This window comes from Crotalus tigris, unplaced genomic scaffold (genome assembly GCF_016545835.1).
Source record: "Crotalus tigris isolate CLP2741 ecotype Arizona unplaced genomic scaffold, ASM1654583v1 scf7180000017833.3397121, whole genome shotgun sequence".
Classification (NCBI taxonomy): domain Eukaryota; kingdom Metazoa; phylum Chordata; class Lepidosauria; order Squamata; family Viperidae; genus Crotalus; species Crotalus tigris.
The window spans coordinates 2,423,699-2,449,235 of record NW_024096661.1 but is presented as its reverse complement, the minus strand read 5'-3'; the positions used below and the strand labels follow the sequence as shown (position 1 = coordinate 2,449,235).

Here is a 25,537-nt window from a genome sequence, read left to right as displayed (position 1 = left end):
TATGTAAAAGTATATCAGGCTAATATCTTGCATGTTTTTGGATGGGATTGAGGCAGTGCTTTTCTCTCTCCCTCTATTCTAACAACAATTTTGTCTTAAATAATCTGAATATAATTGAAACATCGGTCTGCTTTGCTCAAATCAATCTTCATAAATTATTTTTCTTCTCTCAGTTTCATTGAGCTCAGCTTATCTGGTTGCATTTTGGTTTTTTTTTTTTTTTTTTTTTTTGTTATATACTATACTCTTTTAATTACTGTGACCCACCTTGACTGTTGGAATAAACGGAAATTTGGGAAATAAATTAAATAATAAGAAGTGTTTTTTAGCTTCATTGGATTCTACGGAAGTTCCTCTTTCAGAGCTAAGAAAAGGAACAAATTATTTAGAAAAATAAAAATAGGTTCAAGTTGCACATGTTTTTATTAGCGGAAGAGTTTGAAACAGTCTCATTTCCTATTTCATCAGTTACCTTATGCTTTGTAATTCATCTAACACCATTTTTCTTTGTTGAGGTTGAATTAGGTCAAACTAGCACAGTATTCTAGTTCTGTTAGTTTGTTAATAATTTATAACTATTACAACATTTTATTAATTTGGCAATTCTTGCATTTGTTTTCATTTTTAAATAAATAGGCAATTTGAATTCAATTTATCAGAACAAAATATGGACAGATTTTGCTTGTTTATATGGTTAATCATTATAATTGATACAATTCAACTCTGTTAAATAATTTTCATTAAATTATATATAGCACTTGAGGTATTTTCTCAGGAAGCATAGCACTGGATCTTTAATAATAATAGTAATAATAACAACAACAAATAAATAAAAATTAGCATGCCCATGTTTGAGAATTCACAGGACTGCATATAAAGCCTTTATTGCTTTCTCTTAGGTTTCCATGGTTAAGATGATTTTTTTTTTACTTCATCTTTTTTCCCCTTCCTTTTCTTATGCATAGCACAGAAACCTCATAGAGTGCCTTACAAATTAGACCAAGGTTGTCAGGGAATCTGTGATCATTTTTTGAATTTAAGATTGGAAGCAAAACACAGTGGCATAAAAGCAAGTAACGAGACCGTGACATGAAAACAGTAAAGGTGGTATAATTTTCTCTGCAGTTAAAATTCATTGTGTCTGTATTAATTTTTTAGGAATTAAAAAAAAATCCTAAAAATGTACAGTATATAGTTTCCTTTATGCAACCACCAGGTTTTCTGTCAGCATACTTTAATGACTTATTTAAACAAGACATAATCTAGCTGAGTATAACCCCATCTCTTAAATACTTAAGAGGTAAGAATAGAATTGCAACATTTGTGTAAATTTTGCAATTATTACAGAAAGAATTTATAATGTTAACTTTTATAAGGTAGAATTTAATATTATAGATTCAGCTGTTTTCCATTAACCAAGTAAAATATAATGAATTACAACAGTGGTTCTCAACCTTTTCTTCACCCTGGACCACCTTTAAATATCTTTTGTGGCAATAGACCATGGCTGCGGACCACCAACACTTAACTCAAGATTTAAATCATAACATTTCTTCAAGCTTTCATGGACCTCCTGTGACGACATTGTGACCACCCAGGGGTCTGCAGACCACAGGTTGAGAACTACTGGATTATTGTAAAGCAGCAGGTTCCCAGGAAGGAGAGAGCATATTCAGAGGATGGGGGTGAGATAAGAGATTGCATAGTCCAGGGCTGAATTGTGGGAAGGGGAAGAGATTTAGGATAGCCATCTCTAGAATAGGCTTAGTGTGGCAAGATTCTGTATATATGGCATAAGCAAATAAAGAACTGAAATTTTACCTATTTTATATTGTTCTTGAGCTAGACGTGACATAAAATAAAATTTGTTACAGAGGAAATTCAACAAATATTTTTGTTGAGTATAGTTTGAAGGGAGATTGTCATTTATGTTTGATACCCATGAGTTGTTCCAGGTGCTCCTTCCTAATCAAGAAATAACCCAAAAGCTATGCTTCGTTGGTTGAATGTGAATTGTTGCAGGCAGCAGCCTTTTTTCACAACTTGAAAGCATTATATCATTAGAGAAAATAATAATTATTTAATTCAGTTTAATATTAACTGAAGAGATTTGATGTCCTTGATCATTTTCTAGATGCAATTATTTCTGGAATAGTTCATTTCCATTGAGAAAAGGCTGTTTGGTTAGAATTTTGAAGACAGAGTAATCCAATTAAATTTTATTTTTAATAACCTGAAAACATACTAAGTGTATTTATTAAGGGTTCAGCCCTCTGCAAATACTGGATAATATTACATAGTTTGACCTAATTGACTAACTTTGTAATAGAACACCAAAAATTACTTTCTGGATTTCCTGATTTCATTGCTGTACTTGGAATCTGAGTAACTTCACCAGTAGCAAGAATTTTTTGTTGCTTTGTTATGTTGTTCCTAAATGCCCTAATCACAATACATGAATACAATTTGGAATGGCTTGCAGGCTATATCATTGTAAATAATATCATGCCTAATTTTTTAATTCCTTTACTTTTTCCCCATACACAACTCCTACAGTATTTTCCCTGAGGCTTAGCCTCTAAGGCAGAGGTGGGGAACTATAGCCCTTTTATGACTTGTGGACTTCAACTCCCAGAATTCCTGAGCCAGCCACATACAAATGTGGGTGACTCAGGAATTCTGGGAGTTGAAGTCCACAAGTCATAAAAGAGACATAGCTGCCCTCTCCTGCTCTAAGGCAAAAGCCAAAGGGGTCAAGGTCATCCAGTTCTCGCAAAGAGGCTATTCCACACAATAGATACCACAACAGAGAAAGCACAACTCCTGAGCCCCAATAAAATAATATTGTTTCACCGAGAAGACCTGGACATAAGACCTCCTTGCCTTGACATAATTGCTTGATAGTTACCACTGCCACTTCCTATTTCTTTGGCGATACTCTTACCTTGCACCCTTTCACATAACCATGGTATGTGAGAGAGATGGAACACCACAGCCTATGTTGTTACTTGTGAGTAAAAAGGGAGAAAGATGAGAAGTGAAACAGATGCAACTTCTGATTTATGTAGCTTTGAGACATGGGGCTACAAAAAGTATCCCCCCTGCTTGTCAAGAGCGTGGTTAATAACACGAGATTGTAATTTAAAATTAAGTTCATTTAAAAGTAAGAAATAAGAAAATGTAAAGTTTCTGTTTTGATTTTAGGTAGTTTCAGGCAAAAAAAAAAACCTCTGTTTAAAAATAGAGAGCTGTTCCAAACCACAGGTGGTAACTTGAAAAAAAAATGATATCCTATACAAAAACTATACGTAACCATCTAAGACTGAGCAAATGCTAAAATGGTGCCTATTTGCTTCTTTTTGAAAACACAGTAATGTGAAAAAAATGCCAGTTTGCCTCAAATATACAGGAACTGTGCTTGCACAGAACCCACAATAATCAGAAAGAAGTTATTAGAGAGAAATGCAAAAAAACATACACAGTAAATCAAAGACCTGATTGCAAATTCTTTAGCTAAAATGTTCACCTGTACTTTAGGAATAGCTGGTACTGCTGAAACAATGGAATCATTTTTATTTCTCCAGAGTCCTTGCCACCTTTAATTAGAGACTCTGGAGCGGTTCCCCCTCCCCTTTAGGTCTTTTCTTTGCTCCAGGACCCAGCTTGTTACTCTTTCCATTTTCTCAGGAGATTTGCCTCCGATTCCAAAGAAGAAAATGACATTTTAATCAGAACAGAAGGGCTGGGGGAATCTCTTTTTGCCTGGGTGTCTAAGCCATTCCTGAATCTAATGAGGTTCTGTATTGGCTAAGGCTGAGCCAGCCTCTTGGTGTCTCACCTGAGAATCTGGCAGAGAGCAAAAATGTAATGGGAGACCTTTCCCATTTGCTACCATTATAATAATATTTTGTCAAAAATATATGATAAATATAAGTATTCTAAAATGACTGAGGGAGAAAAATGCAAACAAATAATAAATACGGTGGCAGCTTTCTAATCAGATGTTCCTCATGTAGAAAAAGGCAGTAGCCATAGTTATGAAAATAGTTCTTGTATTCTTTGTGCTACGACTATGTCACAATTACATTTGCAGGCATTTGGAGCTAATTTACTGAAATGATTAACAGTTCATTCAGTATCACACCATGCAAGAGCTGCTATTTCACATATAGTTTTCAAGCTGAAACTATATATTGTAGTTCCAATAATAAGTATGTGTGTGGGTATATTGTCATTGGGGATATAGTATCAGGAAGACATAAACAAAGAGGGCTGAAACATTCCTTCCTTGATCCTTGCAAGATAATATTCAGACGGGATTTGGGCAGGCTTCCAGCTAGTGCTAGTAAAGCACAACCAGGCTTGCAAGGATCTGTTATTACAGCCATTCTCTAAATCTTCCTGTGGGGTCGCTTTCCTGATTTGCTCTGTCTTGTAGGACTGAGATATGGTTGTCATGGGCACTGTTCTGTAGACCCTGTGGTGAAGTTTAGCCTTAAGATCAGATGGGATTGCTGCTGATGTGCTTAATTGCTATTCTGTGGCTGAGTTGGTAATAGTGCTCTCTGGACTTGCCTTCTCTGGACCTGAAATTGAAGATGTGTCAGAAGTTCATAACAACTATGGACTTGATTCAGATTATTTATATTAGACCTGGTTTTTATGGTAGTCACAATATGATCTGGAGATGAGAGACATGGTCATCACTACTTTGTTATAGACATATTATTCCTTGTTAGTCTTGGACGTTCTGTCTAGCGTTCAGCTGGATCTCTCAGTAACTTTCAATGCCACTATCAAGGTACTCTGGACCAATTCAAGGGGCTGAAGTAGGGAAGGTGGTTTTGTGGTTGCTCTCCATCCTGCAGTTGGCATGGAGAATGACCCTATTTTGTAGACCCCAATTTCCCCCTCCCCCATCAGGATTTCACGAAGGTTCTAGCTTAGGTTGGTCATCAACACAGAGTTGGTGAGCAATTGGAATCCTTATGGCTCCTGCTCAAGCAGCAGGTAGTAGTTATGGTCAAAATGGCCTTTGTACACATTTATCTTGTGCATTAGTCCCCTTTTCTAGATTGGGAGGCCCTGCTCATTCAGGTCTCATTTGGAATGTGTCCAGAATATGTAACTCTAGGTGCACCATAGTATCCCACATAATATTACTGCCATGTGAGTTGTACTGGTTCCTTACAGGGTTCTGGGTGCAATTCAAGGTTCTGCTGCCACCTTTGAAGGTCTTCATGGCACAGGACTGGATTATTTATAGGACGACATAGCTCTGATAGTGTTTGCCAGTTTCTACTAAATGTGGCAGTGCAGATGTGCTGTAGGTCTTCTCTGTGAAACAGTATTATTTTATTGTGGCCCAGGAGTTGGGCTTTCTGTGTTGTTGTATCTACCATGTGGAACAACCTATTTGAAAGAACTGGATGATCTTGACTCTGTTGACTCTTGCCTTAGAGGCTAGGGGGGTCAGGATATTAGTAGAACCTAATATGTGTTTTGCCCTTATGCTATTAAACAATTATGTGAGATGCTGCAATTATTTTTAATTGGGCATTGCCTTATGGCTTTTATGTATTTTTTGTTGCCCAGGATGTGTGGCTATAAAAATTGGTTAAATAAATGAATATTTATTATAGGTGAGATGCAAACTTGTTGGTGGGGAGAAGGTGAAAGAATAGACCCTTTATTATTTTTGCCTGTTTTGTGCTCAAAATTCCCGAAATCAACATTTCTCTTCCTCATGGAAAATCAACATATTTTTTAATTTATTGAATAAAGGAAATATTATTTATGTTGCTACTCCACACTTTAGATAAAATGAAATCCTAATTTTTGGTTTACAAAAACATACTTTTAACAAAAAGTTTGGAAAAGTAATATATCCCTGCTAACAATGGAATGTCTGAGATCCCACTTATTACATTATTTTAATAAGGTGGCTTCAAATCCTTGAATCTAAAGTGGGTTAGTAATTCAGAGATTTAAATCTGATTCTTGTACTCATACATAAATGTTATGGGAAAGCTACTTTATTCGTCCCACTGTTATTCATAAGTGTGCCTTATGAAATTTAATTTTAAATTATATTTAAGGTAGAAAGAAAACAAAGAATTTCAGATACCATTTAAAATGTTGGACCATTTTAGCAATTCTAGAGAATGGCTTGCTGTAATATACACGTGCAAAGATATTTAAGAAGTTTTAATATTTTATAGCTCTGGATACAAAACCTGAATCTGCTGTCTAGTTTCTATGGTAACAGATACTAAAGCATGTCTAGCCAACACTGACTTTTTGAATTTTTGTGTTAATTTTTTTAATTATTTTTGTAAGTTCTAAACATAATTCATATTTTAAGCTTTAACCAATGTTTTTGTTTAGTAGAAAGAGATAATAGGTAATTAGATACGAAATGGATTAAGAAATATCCTTTTTTAATCCAGATTTTATTGATACAGTGTTGTGAATCGAGTGGCTGAGAATGATTTACTTCAGTTATTATAAAATACAATGATAGCTACAAAGTTTTCTTGAGGACATCACAAAAATAGTTGCCCTCCACATGCTATTGGCTTGAGTGTTTCACACTTTAAGCATTAGTTGAAACTTGTGGCTTACCTCAAAGCTGTGGCCCAAAACCCTCATATTGGTGAGGTGTAAACCCAGCTGTTTTGGAGGCAATCCTCATCACTCAATTCTATACCACAAATTTTCCCAGTATGTTGTAGAATTGTGCAGAAAGTGTAACTCAGGTCATTTTTTGTGGAGCATTCCAGATAAATGAAAAAATACATATGTGGCATTATTGTGGAGTCCCTGAGAGCACCAAGGGCTCTACGGTTCATCCCTGAGCTACAAATATTTTCTTCTATTGTAGTATAATTTGCACACAGCAGTAATTTACACACCACGCTAAGCCAAAAACTAAGCTGCTACTATATGGACTGGTGAGGAAAGTCATACTAGTGTGTGTGTATGTGTGTGTATATATGTGTGTATGTATATACACACACAGTGCATATACCTATGCCAGGGCTAGGCAACCTTGGCTCGGGAATTCTGGGAGTTGAAGTCCACGAGTCATAAAAGAGCCAAGGTTGCCGACCCCTGACCTATATCTACACATATATACATACATTACAGACAGGCAATGGAATTGTGGCTTATTTCACCTCTCAGCTCCTTCATCAAATGCCTTTGCATGTTGTCCCACATTACCCTTTTCTTCCTTTATCGCTAGTTCACTTTAGAAACAAGATGGAGAACGCTTTTCTTCAGAGATCATTGGTCTCTGTTGTTATGGCCCTAATACAAACTTTTCTTCTTTATTCCATTTCTAGACAACGTCACTGAGATTGTAACCATTACTTTCCCTTTCCACTTTTTGTTGCTGCCTTCTTACAAAATTTACCAACAGTCAAAAAAGATGTCTGATGATTGATGAAGAAAAAGAAGAGTAAAAATCTTTATTGAAAATTTAATCCACTAAAATCAGGCTTCAAACCCAGAATTGTAGTTTCAAATATTCCTAGATCAGTAGTACCGACACTGGGTTCCTACATGTTGGTGGATAATAACTCCCACTATCTCCAGGACTACATGTTGGTGGATAATAACTCCCATTATCTCCAGGACTAATATTCTACCATCTGTTGATCCAGGTTTGGTAACCTGCATTCCAGACAAATGTTATCATTGTCTTTAATGCTGTTATATTACAGTTTCTAATCACTTTTGGAAATTGCTCATTAATCAGAAGAACAAGTATGAGAACGCTGGGTGCGTCTGCCTTCAATCCTGTAAAAAAAATTTTTAATCATAAGATTAAGAATTTAACGAATCTGAAATAAATAACAAAATGCTAAAAAGATTTGATCTTACGAAGTTATAAATGGACTAAGGGTTCTGATAAAATTGGAGTAATGAAAATTGTAATAAGATTTTGGAATTAATTATAAAGAAGAACAACTTCTCATTGGAAGTAGATTCTGTTTTGGTTTTTACAAGACATAATAAAGATAAGCAATTTCATTATTTTAAAAACTTTAAAATATTGTTTAATATTTAAAATATTAAATATTCAAACAATAAACTAATATGTACAGTAGCAGGGATATTCAACCTATTTGAGGGTATTGGAGAGAATATCCCCTTCCTGATAATAATCAGTTAATTATTATGTCAGAGAGCCAATTCTCAATGACATATGATGATATGCAGAGTATTGAACATTCTCCAGCAGGATGGCTGTAGAGTCCAATGAATGGGTTCTATGACAGCCTTCCTGCCCGGCAGACTGGGTAAAAACTTTGGCCACACCCTTCCTCTGGGCGTGACCCCAGTTTTGACTCAGTCTCAAAGCCCGGGAGCAGTGCGAGAATCAGCTCTTAAAAAATTTCAGCCTAGAAAAAGACAAAGTCTCCCTCTTCCAGATTCCCTAAATTGGCAAGCAGAGAATCACTCTGGCAGCTGGCTCGGGGCTCGGAGCCATTGCCGGATCTCCATTCACCGGAGGATCGTCGGAGTGGTGAGAGTATCCCCAGGGTCTAGGGCGGCTAGCCAGGGGGTTCGGGTCGTTCACCGGGTCGCTCGCCGATCTCCGGCACGCTAAACAGCTGATCGGCGCGAGAATTTACAGCCCGATCGGCCAACAGAGCCGCGGCGCCGCTCGGTGCTAAACAGCTGATTGGCGCGGGAATTTATGGCCTGACCAGCCGACAGAGCCGTGGCGCCGTTCGCCCCTTCAGCGGAGAGGCGCAGCCCTTTAAAGCCCGAAAGGGCCGCTTAACCGGCGTTTTTTCTTTCCTGGGAGGATAGTAAGGACTACAGAGCCAATTTGAGCATCTCTGAGTCCGCTAAACAAATCAACTCGGCAGTTGGGATCCGCCATTTTGAGCCTCGTGGCTTCCCATCGGTTACTGTTGGGAGGCGTGGCTTCCTCCCATTCGCCATTTTAACCGAGTGGATTTAACCCGCCATCCTTTGTGGGTGGGTCTACCATCCGGAGTTGCTTTCCCTTGTTTACAAAGAGAAAATATTGTAGAAATTGCCTGACGGAGGTTACCTACAATCCATTGTAGCAAGAAGAGGGAAGAGGGGGAAAAGACGAACTGCCATCATTTCTGATCGTGGTCTGTTTTCACAGCGACAGATTGGGGGAAAAATATTTGTGATTGTATTAGGTCTGGACCCTGTCCTTTGGACTAGGTGAGGAGGTGAGGAGGAATAATTTTTCTATCTAACTGTTCCTATTGTGACCTTTAGTCACTGCCTTGCAGGATCTTCCTGTCCAAAGGATCCTGTCTGTCCAGCCAATGTTTGTCTGTGCAGAAGAGGACTTTTAGTCCCAATTATCTGCAACTGATCTGCGTACCTTAATTCCCCACTCCAGGTATTGCCTACTCGGGGTACCTGGCACAATGGCAGACAATGTCTCGTATTCAGCCATGCAGGTCCCTCAATTGTCCCCTCCACAACAACAACAAAAACGCATATCCTCTGAGCCGGAGGAGGGGGGGAAGAAGAAGGCTAAAACAAAGCATCTTACTCAAAAGGGACAATCTAAAACAGCTGAGCGAGAGGCCTCGAGGAGACATTTGGCTCTTGAACGACAATTTGCCAGAGCACAGAGGTCCAGTTCCAATGGGACAAGTATGGTTTCCCCTGTCCCATTGGTGGCACCCACGGCAGAACCTACTGCCCAGGAAGTTCTCAAAACTTGGTCTCCTCCTGGGGAAACTGAACAGTTGGATTCCTCCAATCCCTCCTCACCAGCATCTTTACCTGACCATACTCCCACTGCAGCCATGTCCAGTGACAGAGCGCAGGAGGACATATGGTCGGCACAATTTCAGGCATTCATGCAGGATGCCTTTTCCCAGTTCATGGCTTCTAGGGGACAAGTGGCCTTTCACACATCCCATAAGGGACGAATTAGGCCGCCCCCTACTAACGTTTCTGAGACTTCCTCTCAGATAGGAGAGGGTGACTCATTAGACCTTGACATGTCAGACATGCCCCTTTCGGAGGACGAGGGCACCGCACCTGAGCAGGCGACGAGCTCTGGCCTCTTTGATCCAGTGCTCCTCAAATCACTTCTGATAAAGGCAGTCTCTACGGTCAACTTGACATCAGTACAGGAAGAGAATCCTTCTACAAGCAAGGAGGCCAATCCTCTATTTGCCAAAAAAGTCCCACAGGACAAGTACATTCCCTGTCCGGAGGTCTTCCTGACCACGGTAGAGGAGCAATGGTCTTCCCTTGCAAGCCCACCGGCACCCAATAGCGTGGAAAGGAAGCTGTTCAATGTCTCCCCTTCCTTCTCGGATATGTTAGAGGTTCCTACGGTAGATAACCCCTTGATCTCATTATTTTCTACCTCTGCGATTCCAGGAGACATGGCGGAGGCCTTGAAACCTGAGGAAAAGAAATTTGAGCACTCCCTCCGTCGTTCCCACATGGCTGCAGCCTGGGCGGCCAAAGCAGCAACTTCATCATCATTCTTCGCGAGGGCCTGTATCATGTGGCTGAGGGAGCTGCAAAACACTGTGCCTCCAGATCAGGTCAGGGTACACCAAACTTTGGCCAAGATCCTTGCGGCCTCTCAATTTATGGCTGACGCTTCGTTGTACGCAACAAAGTACGCGGCAAGATCCATCGCGGCCACAGTGGCCTCGCGTAGACTACTGTGGCTCAAAAATTGGAAGACAGACCTGAGGTCCAAGTGGTGTCTTTCAATGTCCAAATACAGTGGAGCATTATTATTTGGATCCATACTGGACCCACATGTCAGTGAGGGTAGAGATAAGAGAAAGATTCTAGTACATCCATCAAAGAAGTTAGACAGGAGAGGCAATCAGGAGTTTCGGAGGCAGGGTTCCCGTCCAGGTAGCCCCTGGGACTGGAGGCAGCCCTTTCGGTCAGGGCAATCCTGGGACTGGCCCAGAGGCTCACGATCCTTCTACCCGAGGCAGGATCGGCCCCAGGATCGCCAAAACACGGGAGCCAGAGGCCAGTTCCAGTCCAGACGTCCCTATAGAGGATCGGGAGGTAGATCCTTTAAACGCACCAAGTGACGCCAGACAACACGCTCCCATAGGAGGTCGGCTAGGGTATTTCATCGAGGTCTGGGAGCAGACCACCTCCGACGCCTGGGTCTTGGAGACGATCAGGCATGGCTTAACCCTAGACTTTTGCTCTCCCCCACCAAACCGGTTCATCAGATGTCCCATCTCCAGAAAGGCACACAAGGCAAGGTTGGTAACTTCGGCCATAACTCACCTCCTGTCAATTCAGGCCATAGAGAAGGTACCCAAGAGAGAAGAAGGGAGAGGATTTTATTCCATCCTCTTCGTGATCCCAAAGGCATCTGGAGGGTGGAGAGCAATATTGGACCTGAAGGGTCTGAATTATTACATGAATTACAGGAGGTTCAAGATGCAGTCCTTGAAATCCATCCTAACCAGTGTCAGGAAGGGCGACCTTCTATCCTCAATAGACCTCACGGAGGCGTACCTACACATTCCCATTCACCCCAGATACCGGAAGTTTCTCAGATTTACCTACACGGGCCGGCATTACCAATAAAGGGCATTACCCTTTGGTCTCTCCTCGGCTCCAAGGGTGTTTACCAAAATCCTAGCTGTAATAGCGGCCCATCTCAGGCTGATTCCGGTGCGCATACAGTTTTATCTGGACGACATCTTGATTCAGTCCAGCTCGCAGGAGCAAGCAAAAGTAGACCTCCAGACCACAATCCGAACTCTACAGGCGCACGGATTCTCAGTCAACATAAACAAGAGCCACCTCACCCCCTCAAGGAAACTGCAGCACCTAGGTGCGGTGATAGACTCGGCCCAGTGCAGGGTATACCTGTCCCAGGAGCGGCAGACCAGCATCTCCAAGCTAGTTCACCAGGTCCGGAGAAGCAGGAGAGTGCCCTTGGTTCAGCTCTCAAAACTCCTGGGAAAGATGATATCTTGCGTGGGCATTGTCCCATGGGCCAGGCTTCACTCGAGGGGGTTGCAGTGGTTCCTTCTACCATACCAGAGGAGGAACCTCAGACCTCCAACAGGAGGATATTGGTACCAAAACAGGTATTGGGATCACTGAGATGGTGGATATCTCCCATGATATGCAGGGGGAGTATATTCAGGGAGCCGGACAGGATTACACTCACGACAGACGCGAGCCTATTCGGATGGGGAGTCCATCTGGGAACCCAGATAGCACAGGGCCAGTGGGACCAGAAGGACCTTTCCCACAGCATCAATTGGCTAGAACTTCGGGCCATTCATCTGGCTTTACATCAATTCTCCCACTTAGTATCAGGAAGACACATTCTCATGTTAACAGACAACGTAGCAGCCAAGGCCCATGTCAACAAAGAGGGAGGTACACGCTCAGCGGACTTAATGAAGGAGGCATTGGCTTTGGCGCGGTGGGCAGAAAACAACATAAGCTCCATCAGGGCGGAACACATCTCAGGGGAGACGAATCTCCAAGCGGACTTCCTGAGCAGAGCCAAGGTGGACCAGTCGGAGTGACAACTGGATACGGCTCTGTTCGGGGAGATCTCTCGGAGGTTCGGGCAGACACACCTGGACCTCTTTGCCACTCACAAGAACACACAACTCCCCAGGTTCTTTTCCAGGTTCCCGACCCCGGGATCGGAAGGAACGGACGCGCTCAGATGCCGATGGCCGGCACAACTCCTGTACGCCTTTCCTCCGCTGCCATTAATACCGGCGACCATACGAAAGTTGATCCGGGAAGGCGCAGAGGTAATCTTCATTGCCCCACATTGGCCACGGCGCCCGTGGTTTGCCGACCTCGTGGATCTTTCGATAGCACCCCCATGGAGGATTCCCCCGGACCGAGTAACTCTCAGTCAGGGCAAGTTTTTGCATCCAGATCCACAGTGGCTGCAACTAGCCGTCTGGCATTTGAGCGGCAAAGTTTAACCAAACAATCTTACTCCGCAGGGGTGATATCGATCATACAAGCATCAAGAAGACCCTCCACAAACAGAATCTATGATGCTACGTGGAAGGGCTTTTGCAGGTGGTGTACCCCCCTTCACCTAGATCCAACTGCAGTATCCATTCCCAATATCCTAGATTATCTACTGGAGGGACTTAATAAGGGTCTGTCAGTCAACACGATTCGCAGACAGGTATCGGCCCTCTCAACTGTACTATCCTATGAAAATTTATCCTCTCTAGCGCAACATCCAGCGATTAGCGCCTTCTTAAAAGGGGCAGCGAACACTAAGCCTCCGGTTATACACAGGTACCCGTCTTGGAACTTGTCCAAAGTTCTTCAAGCCTTGACATCGGCACCCTTTGAGCCCCTTGACTCATGCTCTCTTCACCATCTATCGCTGAAGGTAGCCTTCCTTGTAGCCATTACTTCAGCAAGGAGAATTTCGGAAATAGCAGCACTGTCAGTGAGGAAGGATCTTTGTACCTTCTTCAAAGATAAAGTAGTTCTCAGACCAGACCCTGCCTTCATTCTGAAGGTAAACAGCATCTTCCACAGATCTCAGGAACTGATCCTTCCTGATTTCTGCCCGAGACCCAGACATGGACTGGAGCGTAGGTGGCACAAGCTGGACATGCGTAGGGCACTGTGTTTCTATGTGAAGCGCACTTCATCTTTCCGCAAGACGGAAGCATTATTTGTTTCCTTTCAACCGTCAACCATGGGAAAGAAGGTGTCATCTTCTACCATAGGTAGGTGGATTAGGGCATGTATAACCCAAGCCTACATTTCGCAGGCACTTCCAGTGCCCACACATGTGACTGCTCATTCAACACGTAGCGCGGCTACTTCAGCTGCGTGGTCAACACAGGCGTCGGTGGAAGAGATTTGCAGGGCTGCAACCTGGTCTTCTCCTTCCGTTTTCATCCGACATTACCGTTTAGACTCCTTCGCTGCAGCAGATGCTGCATTTGGTAGGAGAGTGCTACAGCAAGTCGTATCTGCTCAAGGTTCGGTGACCTAGACACTCCCTCCCAGGGGGACATGAGGGCTTTGGTATGTCCCATTCATTGGACTCTACAGCCATCCTGCTGGAGAAGGGGCGTTGTCTTACTTGAACGCCTTTTCTCAGCAGGATGATGTAGAGTCCAAGCCCCCCCCCCAGGTATTAGGTCTATTCAGGTAGGACAAGGAGCTGACACAGCAATCCCAACAAGGTTCTCGCCTCAGTCAAAACTGGGGTCACGCCCAGAGGAAGGGTGTGGCCAAAGTTTTTACCCAGTCTGCCGGGCAGGAAGGCTGTCATAGAATCCATTCATTGGACTCTACATCATCCTGCTGAGAAAAGGCGTTCAGGTAAGACAACGCCCCTTTCTGAGATACACTAATGTGACAATAATGCTAAACACTAACAGAGATCTAACAGTGCCTTTCATCAAGGGAAATTGCAGCTCTGTTTTCCAAATCTTCCTTTAATGTCTGTGAAAACCAGGTTGAAGAATGTTCCAACTAGTCCAGACTATCTGGAAGAGAAATATCAGACAAGGCAAAAGAAGAAAAGCAACTCTAGTTTTAAATTGATGTTCAATTTCTACTCTATTATTAAAAAAATAATTAAATTGTTTTTGTATGCTGTGCACTCACCGGACTCTAGGCAGCTTACCAGATTAAAAATATGAAAATGCAGTACATGCAGTTAAAAAAAATGACAAAAACCACATCTTTCATTGTTGCCAGCTACTAAGGACATCACATTCCAAAGGCCCAGCAAAAAAATATTGTTTTCACAAGCTTCCTAAAAGATAAAAAGAGAGGGAGGTATTTCCCAATAAGCAGACTGCTGAGAAGACCATCTTAGGGACATCTGCCCCTTGATGCCTAGGGGGTTAGATATCTGTGATGCTCCATCCTGACTAGGTGGAGATTCCATTTAAAGCAGGTGATTCTGCCATTAACAAGGATCCACATCATATAGGGTTTTACAGGTGATCACCATTGAATTGTACCTAGAAACCAGTGGCAACCAGCATAGTTCCCCCAAAATAGATATTCCATTAAACCAGTTAGTACCAGTCAGTAGGTGGCAGTCACATTTTGTGCTAGCTGGAGCTTTGTTTCAGGTTGTATTAAAGGCAGCCCTGTAGAACAAATTATAGTAGCTTAAGTGCAAGATGACTAGAGCACGAGTCACCATCTTCAGCAACTTCAGGTCAGAAAATTTGCACTTCAGAGACAAGTGGGCAAAGATTTTTCTAGCCACATCCTTCACCTGCCTCTTTAGCAGGAACTGTGAGTGCTTGGATTATGTACCTGCTCCTTCAACAGAAGGGCCATCCCATTAAGTAAACCAGTCATGGAGCCATAAGGCCTATGTTTCAGCAGCTATTTATTGAGATTCATTCTTGAGTTTGCTCCACTCTATCCAGACCTTGCAATCTCTAGGTACAATTATAAAACCCAGAGGAAACATTTGTCAATCCTTTGACACAGTCCAAGTTAGGAAATAAGCTCCACTTGCACAATTGAAACTTTACTCTTACCGTATATAATAAAGAATCTTGAAAGTCTGACAAAGATTCTGTTTCTCTGCTCCCTCGTCCCCAATACTAAGGAGAATTGAGGTGGGCAATCTTGAGTTTCTTTCATAGTCTTGCATTCCCAGGATAAGCTGGTGTTTATCTAATAACTGTTGAATATTGCCAGTCATATTCAAGGCCATCTCTGCATCCTCTGCATATATAAAGTTGGATATCATCAGTGTATTGATGATATGTAACTAACCAGACACAAAGATTATTTCCCCTGCTGACTAGTTACGTGTAGATGTTAAGAATCAGGAAGAGGACCAAGCCCTGAGACACTCCATACTAATATTTCTAAGTTCTTGATCCCCCTTTCTCACTATTGCCATTTGGAACTGCCCACTTAGGAAAGAGCAAAACCACTATAAAACAAGGTTCCCGCCTCCAAATTTCCAAGCAGTCCAAAATAATAACATAGAATACTGCTGAGAAATCTAGCAGCACCAGGAGGTCTGTTACCATCATCCAGTTTCCAAGTGGAGTGAGTGACCAATACAAATTCCATCCATGCCTGAAACTGAACCCAAACTGTCTGAACTCATTCTACAGAGATCTCTGTCCATTTCCTCAGGTATTACAGACTGATTGCCATTTGTGAGACTTTACACATCTGAATGAATGTGTAAATCCACATTCCCCCAGAGGGACCATATCCTCCTAAATAATGCCATAAATTGATATTCCACAAAAGCAAAAAAGAATTAATGTTTCATTGCCCTTACTACCGTAGGTAGACTTGAACTTGAGGTCATACTACCTCTGGTTATCTTTGTTTTCTTAACTAAGATCACCCCAGGAATCTCCCAAGTTGCTTCATCTCCTGGAGCCCCTTAATAAACTTCAAGCAGATCCAGGTCAACAATTCAGGAATAATTCTATCAAACACTTTCCCTACCTCCATAGAGCAATTAAAGAACCATATCAACCTATTGGTCAGGTCACAGTTGTCAGGAAAACTGTCCAGGTGCCCATTAGAAATCAACTGGATCCGTAAATGCCTCAGACAGACCATCTTACCCCCACCCTTACAGAAGGCTATGGCTTGCAGCTATGAGGGAGACAGATTATAAATCAACCATGACAATGGACAAATCTTAATGTCCTCCACTTTCAGATGATCTCCTAATTTCTTTGAGATAAACACTAATTGACTATGTGGTTGTCTTTATAAGTTGGAATCATGATGACTTGAGACAAGTCCGCAGCTATGAATTCTCAAGCCACCCTCAATCTCATTTTCAGTACATGGAGGCTGATATCCCCCAGGATGCAAAATATAGGAAAATCGTCTACAGCAGGGTGATGAGATGAAAGAGTTTAAGAAGAGAAAGCAAGTACTATACCAGCAATATGCTCAACATTTTCCTGCCCACGAATCTCACACATCGAACCTTATATAGAGCCCTGGTGGTGCAGTGATTAGAATACAGTATTACAGGCTAACTCTGCCCACAGGCTGGAGTTCGATCCCAACAGGCTTGAGATTGACTCAGCCTTCTATCCTTCCAAGGTCAATAAAATGAGGACTCAGATTGTGGGGGTGATATTTGACACTGTAATCAGCTCAGACTGCTGTAAAGCACTATATAAGTTTAAGAGCTATTGCTATTGCTATATCCAGTCATTTGCAGAAGTTAACAGAAAGTTCATGCATTTACTATGCAGTCCAGGCTGTCACTAAGAATTAATATGAAAGGCATCGTCTGAAAAAAGTATGTTTTATAGAGTCTCTACAATGTTGGCATCAGAAACTATAACAATCTTTTGTCCTTGCTATTCAGACATGCTTCTGGGCAAAAGGCATGTCAGACATTTACAGGTTACCAATATCTACACTATTCTACATTTGAGGTTTGATTTTTCTCTCCCATGACTTGACCTGTGATCATCTTCAGAATTGCTAATACTGTCTTTTATAAAGATGTTCATTTTGGAGAGGGTGCTCAGTCCTTGGCATGCCAAGAAATCTTGGTTACAGAACAGAATAACAGTGTTGGAAGGGACTTTGGAGGTCCTCTAATCCAACCCCCTGCTCAGACAGGAAGCACTATACCATTCCAGACAAATGTTTGTCCAATGTCTTCTTTAAAACTTCTAGTGTTGGAGCATTCACAACTTCTGGAGGCAGGTTGTTCCACTGATTAATTATTCTAACCGTCAGGAAACTTCTCCTTAGTTCTAGGTTGCTTTTCTCCTTGATTAGTTTCCATCCATTGTTTCTTGCCTGCCTTCAGGTGCTTTGGAGAATACACTGATTCCCTGTTCTTTGTGGCAACCCCTGAGATATTGGAACACTGCTATCATGTCACCCCTAGTCCTTCTTTGGGTATGTCTAAACAAGACATACACAATTCCAGCAACCATTCTTTATAGGTTTTAGCCTCCAGTACCCTAATCATCTTTGTTGATCTTCTCTGCACTCTTTCTAGAGTCTCAGTATCTTTTTTACATCATGGTGACCAAAACTGGATGCAGTATTCCAAGTGTGGTTTTACCAAGGCATTGTAAAGTGTTATTAACACTTCACGTGATTTTGATTCTATCTCTCTGTCAATGTAGTCTAGAACTGTGTTGGTTTTTTTGGCAGCTGCAGCACACTGCTGGCTCATATTTAAGTGATTGTCCACTAGGATCCCTCTCACAGTTACTACTATTGAGCTAGATACCAACCTACATTGTACATGTTTATTTCTTGCCTAAATAAACCTTTTTTCATTATTGAAGTTCATTTTCTTAGATAGTGCCCAATATTCAAGTCTGTCAAGAGCCTTCTGTATCTTAAGCCTATCTTCTGAGTCTTGGCTATTCCTGCCAACTTGTTGTCACTTGCAAATTTAATGAGTTCCCCATCTATCCCCTCATCCAAATCATTGCTGAAGATGATGAAGAGTACTGGGCCTAAAACAGAGCCTTGGGGTACCCCATTGCATACTTCCCTCCCTGTAGATGCAGTTCCATTGAGGACTACACGTTGAGTGTGGTTGGTCAGCCAGTTATGAATCCATCTGGTGGTGATGCTGTCTAACCCACATTTTTCTATCTTATCAAGTAGTAGATTGTGATCTACTTTATCAAATGCCTTACTGAAGTCCAAGTAAATTATATCCACAGCATTCCTCTGGTCCACTAATTTTGTCACTTTATCAAAGAATGCAATAAGATTTGTCTGACTGGCATGATCTGTCTCGTCCTAAAAGGATTCCTGGTAGCAGAGGCTGGAAAAGACCTCTGCTTTGAAAGTACTGTAAGTGAGCAGAAACAATGTAGAACTAGATCACTCAACAATTGTTTCAGTATAAAACAGCTTCATACGTTCCATTTCAGTAGTGGGATGAGAATCAGTTACCTTTTGAATTGCAGCCATTCATATGTCTGCCTGTCATGATAAGAATTGATAAGAATTGATGTCAGTTCTCTTCTCTGCTAGTATTGGATATTTCTACTATGGTAAATCTCCTGTGGCACAGGTGTCAAACTCGATTGCATCACGTGATATATCATGACATATTGCAACTTTTTTGCCTTTGCGGAGCTGGGGTGGGTGTTTAAAATTGTCATTTTAAACACACACAGAGACACACATACATGCCTTTATGGCTAGTAACAAAGCTTTTTAGGTTCTCTATTTTTGTGTAATATTTAACTAAGAATTCCACCTTTCATCAAGTGGTATGTTTCAGCTGATGCTACCTAATTTTCTCATAAATCATTCTGTTTTCTCAAATGAATGTATTGGATGAAAGAGGTTATTGTTTGCAGCAACAGTGTAAATATATTCGTGATTGATACGAGATTTCAAACGTAGGTGGCATTTGACAAGAGAAGCAGATTTTATGTATGCTTGCATATATATGATTTATATTAATTTTGTTTACAAAGGAAACATTTTAGCCCAGCTTTCTAGCAAAATGTTCTTCCTATTCAAGGACAATTTTCAAGACATTTATTATCTATATTAATACCAAATATAGTGAAACAAATAGAAGCTTGTGGCCCAACCCCATCCCCAATCACATAATAACACTCTAAAACTAACAGAGGCATTATTCCCAGACTTCCAATCAATGCCAATAGGCATTAGCATAAGCCACTATCATGGTAGGAGTAGAAAAATTGGTGCAATCTTTCCACAACTAAAACTTATGACTTTGTTGTATTCTTGTATACTGTTGTTTACCACATGGAAAATGTAGTAAATAAATGTTAGTATTTGGCTCACAGGAGTTCTCAAACGTAGCAGGTTTATGCAGAAAAAGTGGAATCCAGATTAAGTTCTAATAGCATATGCAACCCTGTTTAGATTTTTTTTAAATAATTGTGTCCCCTTCATTTGTTTACAACTTCCCCCCACACCCAATCATAGACCACAGTTTGGGAATCTCTGTGTTAGACTGCATTACTTGTAGTAACCCAAGAAGCAGCTGTTTGCATCAGTACAGTAAATGCTAGGGTGAGAGATTACACAGCACAAGCTGAAGGTGCTTTTGCTGCTTATCCTAAATTTGCTTTATCCTAAACTTTTATCCTAAAGGGAGAAGATCATGTTATTTCAAAATGCAGACAATAGACTAGTAGGCATAATTTTAAATTTTAAACTTGTGCATCTCCTGTCTATATTACCTACCACAGATATCTGTCATTTATCAATTTTAATTATTGCTCCACTACTCGACCTACAAATTGTCAGAATTCTACTCTCCATTGTGTGTTTTGTGTGTAGGTATAAATAAACTTATTTCTAAGAAATCTGATTGTATAGGAAGGGCTCCGTTTTGAGAATGCTCCCTGTTTTTTAACACTGTTGTCTCAAGCGTCACCATTGCCAATTCTAATTTCTGTCCACAAGCCAGTGTGCCAATATCACATGCTTGTGATCCCATGTACAAGCAGGAGTGCCTGTTTTTGCCTTGTCATAACACAGCAGCACTCTTGTGTTTCCAGTTCAGTGAATGGGAAGAAATTCTTGCTCAAAAGTTTTTTTAAAAAAAACCAGATTCCAAAAGATGCATGTAGCTTCAGAGGGAAATTCTTTGTGCTTTACAGTTGCTTGTGTGGATGGGAAGCAGATGGTAAGCTGGGACACCCGCTCAGATAGCTAAGGAGCCAAACATATGGTTAATAGTTAGGAGAAATAGCTTTTGGGGCCAGAGCTTTGCTGACTGCTTCACATTACAGATTGTTACAGTGTGTCATTACATTGCCAAGCTAAGTGCTTAATACCCACTGCGGGCTCTGAGAATACTCTTGCACAAACGATTTTCAGCTCTTTTGCTAGCACAAATCACAAAACTGATGTCATAGGCAGCTTTAAAAATGCCACTTTGCTTCCCTTTCTCTTCCTACAACAAGGTAGAGCTTGGCTGCTTTACAAGCTGAGATGCAGAATCTTGTGTTTCCCCTGCATGTCTGACTTGGCTTAGTCCATTTCCTTCCAGGATCATTTACTAACCTAGCAAAGGGTTACCTGGATGGTAGACTTGCCCTTATAAATTCGCCATTAGAAGTTCCTGTTTTGGTGGCCGAGGGCAACGGTTGGCCCCCTGTTATCTAAGGAACTGCTGTGCTCATTCATCTGCTTTTCATGGCCCGCTTCCTTTTATTTTTAGCCAGATCCGTCAAGCCTGACAGGCGGGTAATTTGAGCCAGAGAAAGGGCAGAGCTCCAGGTCTCTTCCACAAAGCGATTCTTCCCTGCCTCCCTCCTGGGAAGTCTCCAAACGTGGCCTGCTTGAGGCAGATGGATTTGTTGAGTCATGTGAGATCATTTACACAAAAACACTGTGAGGCAGTGAACAGGGGGAGGGGAGAAGTGTGGGGTGTGGGAAGGGGGAGTTCAATGAGGAGAAGTAAGTGAGGGAATGGATGGGTGGGTGAGGGAACGTGCAGCGCTGTTGACTCTACTGGAGGGTGTAGAAAATCTTCGGTGAAGCAGCCAGACAGGAACACAGCCTTCCTTAAGGTAATGTCTAGTTTACAGTGGAGGGTGGAGCCATGGCAGAGGGAACACTTGAAAACAGATTATTCACTTACAATGAAAGCCACAGTGTGTGCATCTCTGTGGGGGTAGGGGGTGCGGCTCACTTTACAAATGGCAACAGAGTCAAACTACTGGGCAGGACTGTGTATTTTTGAATCAGAAATATCCCTCGCGTTCAAGGGAGGGGGAGAAAACCAGTGTGTGATTCAAAAGGAGTTTGCTTTGTCTTGACGCCAGCATGCTTAGTATATGGGGGATGGGGGTAGAAGAAAGGGCTGGAATGCAAACGTGAGCATTGTATATGTGTGTCTGGGGGGGGGGGTTGTTGTAAGCTTTTTACATATTATTTAAAGGGGCAGCCAGGACTGGGGAAGCAGTTGGGATGTTAGTCCACCACATTCAGATAAGAATGATCATGGCACGGACCGAAAGTGGAGGATTTGATTTTATGGTCGCATGCAGACACATGATGATGATGATGATTGAATGAGATAGTTAGTTGTATTTGTGTTCCAAACTGTAGATGTGGATTTGTTTGTTGTTGCAAGTAGCAAAACAAAATTGGCAGAGTGAGGAGAGTTGGAATTTTTCATTGTAGTGAAGAACAGTTTGCGATGTAGTGTGGATGTTTGTGTGTGTGTGTGTGTGTGTGTGTTAGCATGTGCAGGATGTAGTTACAGCTTTAAACCAGTTTTCTGTTCTGTGCTTGCCTTCCTATAACTCACTCGAGAGTTTCAGTCACAGACATCTGGAGGATGCCAAGTTGAGGATTTTTGACTTTTGCAAATTTAAGTTGGGAAGTATTGGAAGAATTAAAACATATTGCAAGAGAAAAAGCATAAACTAGGAGATCAAGCTATATTATGTAGAGATATTGTGCTTGGTTATTCAAATGCAAAACTGAAATATTTGTCAATGCTGGCTTGTCTAAATAAGTACTTTGAAATATGTTCTGCTGGTATTTTTAGCCTGCTTTCTTTGATCTTTTATTGATCTTTTAAAATCTAAAAATCTTGCACATCCTTTCACACAGAAAACAGCCATCCCAGGAGAATACATAGGTTTTTGTATGGGAAAATATTACAATATGTGAGATTTAAGAGTTCTCTCTTAAATTTTATTTATTTTTTATTTATTATATTTTTATCCCACATTTATTACTTTACAAGAAGCTCAAGACAGCAAACATGCATAATATTCCTTCCTTGTGTTTTCCCCACAACAACCCTTTGAGGGAGGTTGGGCTGAGAAAGAGTGACTCGCCCAAAGTCACCCAGCTGGCTTTCATGGCTAAGGTGGGACTAGAACTCGGAATCTCCTGGTTTCTAGGCCAACACTTTAACCACTACATCAGACTGGTACACCCCTGTGAGAAAGTCCACCGTCCTAGCAGAACCTTATAAAAAGCATTGTATCTTTCTAAATCCTAACCAGCAATCACACTGAAATATAAATACATTAACCTACGTATATGCATAAACTGTATAGCTGTGATCTTCAGAACTATGGGATTCCATGTGAACTTAATGGAATCTCATGAGACATCAAGGGGGGAAAAGCTCATTCTAATTTAACCAATTTTCTATCACTACAGCTTTCCCTCTTGGTCAGCAGTTATAGGATTCAGATCTTTGGGTGAAAAAGTTGGAAAACCCTACAATTTGTCTCTCTGTGTGTGAGTGTGTGTGTGAGAGAGAGTGTGTCAAATATAGGGGGAAATTGCTTTAGCAGGGAAATTGAAATGGAGAGAAAGATAGGTACATACTTATCTAATCTTTTGCATATTCCTAAAGCACTTTTCTTTCCATTAAATTCCATAACACTGTTGCCTTCATGTCAATCATTCTGATTCACACGCCTCCATATTCTGTACATATTAGGACAAGAACATCTTGCATGGACACATTTAAGTAGTCACCTTCTTCTCCTTTAAGAAATAAGCAAAGTATTTATTACCTATAGATAATCCCTGGCATTAGGTGCAAGGTGGGGCTTGTTTCGATCATTCTGAACTAGCCCAGTACCTCAGATCATCAGTCTGTCTTGAAGATGGCAAGGAGGGAAGTAATATATCTCAGATTAAGATTAGATTAGATTAGATTAGATTAGATTAGATTAGATTAGATTAGATTAGATACCATCAAGTTGTTTTTGACTCCTAGTGACCACATGCAGGTAGTTCTCAACTTACAGCTTTTCATTTAGTGACCTTTCGAAGTTACAGTGGCATTGAAAAAAGTGACATGACCATTTTTCACACTTACTACTATTGCAGCATCTATATGGTCATGTGATCAAAAGATGGACACTTGGCAATGGGCTCATATTTATGATGGTTGCAGTTTGCTCCCCTTTTGCGACCTTCTGACAAACACAGTCAATGAGGGAGCCAGATTCACTTTAAAACTCTGTTACAGTTGCAGCAATTCATTTAACAGCTGTGGGAAAAAAGGTCATAAAATGGGACAAAACTCACTTAACAACTGTCACACTTAACAACAGAAATTTTGGGCTCAGTTGTGGTTGTAAGTCACAAACCAAGTTAAATAAATGTTATCATTTGTTAGTGTGTGTAAGTATAGTACTGATTACAATGTCAACTTTATTCCAATGTATTCATTTAAAAAAATTAATATATATATATCATTCTGAGTTATGAACAATTGCATTATTCTGTGTCTTAAGATCAGTTTAATTTGCAATGCTAGGGGGAAAAGTTTCTATATATTTGATTTTATTAAAGTGAAGATGATAGACTCTGGAATTCGGTGTCTTGGATTCTATTCTATTCTAGCACATACATAGGAATATGGGCTTAACATGAAACATCCTTTTTGAATATATATTCAAACATATATATCAGCTGAATTAATACTTTTAATTCATTATCTTTTGCATATTCTTTTATGCACATTTTGGAAACTTTTGAAACATAAATTTGTGAAATTACATTAGACACCAAAAGTTGTAGAGATGAAATTGGTACTATATGACAAGGCATCAACCCTGAGTATTTTGATCATGCAGCAGTATCCAGAATAAGTAGGAATTACTAGTCAATTGTGATTCTTTTTTTAGCTTGGAAACTAACTATTGATGACCATAATGCAGGGCTTTTCAATCTTTTCACCCATTGTACCACTTTTAGGATATGGTAATATCCGAGTACCACCAGTCGCCTAGCAAAGTGTCAAAAACTTGATGAACAAAAAAAAAGGAAAAAAGTGATAAAGTACAGGTAGTCCTCGACTTACAACAGTTTGCTTAGTGAAGTTACAATGGCACTGAAAAAAGTGCCCCCCCAAGGCACAGCCGAACAAGACACCTGCCCGCCCGCCCGGCGGTGCTCTCATTCCCCTCCCCCGCCACCACTAGGATGGTCACGTACCACCTGTCAGATACCAATGTACCACAGGTGGTACCCGTACCACTGGTTGAAAAGCCCTGCCATAATGCATTCTTATGCTTGGAAAGGAGATAATATAAAACAAGTCTATTAATTAGAAAAGTTCACTTTTTCTAATTTTATATGTCATCTGTTTCTTTTGGCTAACTGAATGGAAGTAGTCTCTTTGTGCATACGCACACATAAATGATCAAAGGCAGCTTTGAAACAGCCATGTAAGCCTTTAAAGGTTATGGCTGCTTTCATGCTTCATGTTGTGCTTTGCAATAGATTGCAAAGTACTTTTCTCAAAAGCCTTGCACAGTCCTAATATCAACTTTAATTTGCAACTTCATATAGAACATTTTCATAACAATTATATAGTATCTGAAGATGTTGTACAATATTGATACAATATTTCATACTGCAGTTCAAGAGAAGATTGTGGTTCATCCTTAGTGGATGTAAAACAACTGACAGGAAGCCATTGTTCTCCTCAGAAATGCATTGGGTGTATACGTATGTATCTGTATATGAACTCTTACAGTATTTCTGAGGAGAGTTTGTTGAGATATCAAAATGTGCTTTTAGTGGTTTCAAAGTTTGG

General features: G+C 40.9%; 1 protein-coding gene across 6 annotated transcripts in view; it reads left to right on the top strand.

The window, feature by feature from the left end:
* The window catches only part of BACH2 (BTB domain and CNC homolog 2), a 195,773-nt gene that overhangs the window by 46,148 nt on the left and 124,088 nt on the right, over nucleotides 1–25,537 (top strand). The window contains exon 1 of one of the 6 annotated variants that reach the window (XM_039343134.1): nucleotides 21,425–21,527. The exons of the other annotated variants lie outside the window; for them this stretch is intronic. The gene's annotated coding sequence lies outside the window, so the exon portion shown is untranslated. Of the gene's footprint in view, nucleotides 1–21,424; nucleotides 21,528–25,537 lie in introns of those variants that run through there. 6 annotated transcript variants of the gene reach the window in all.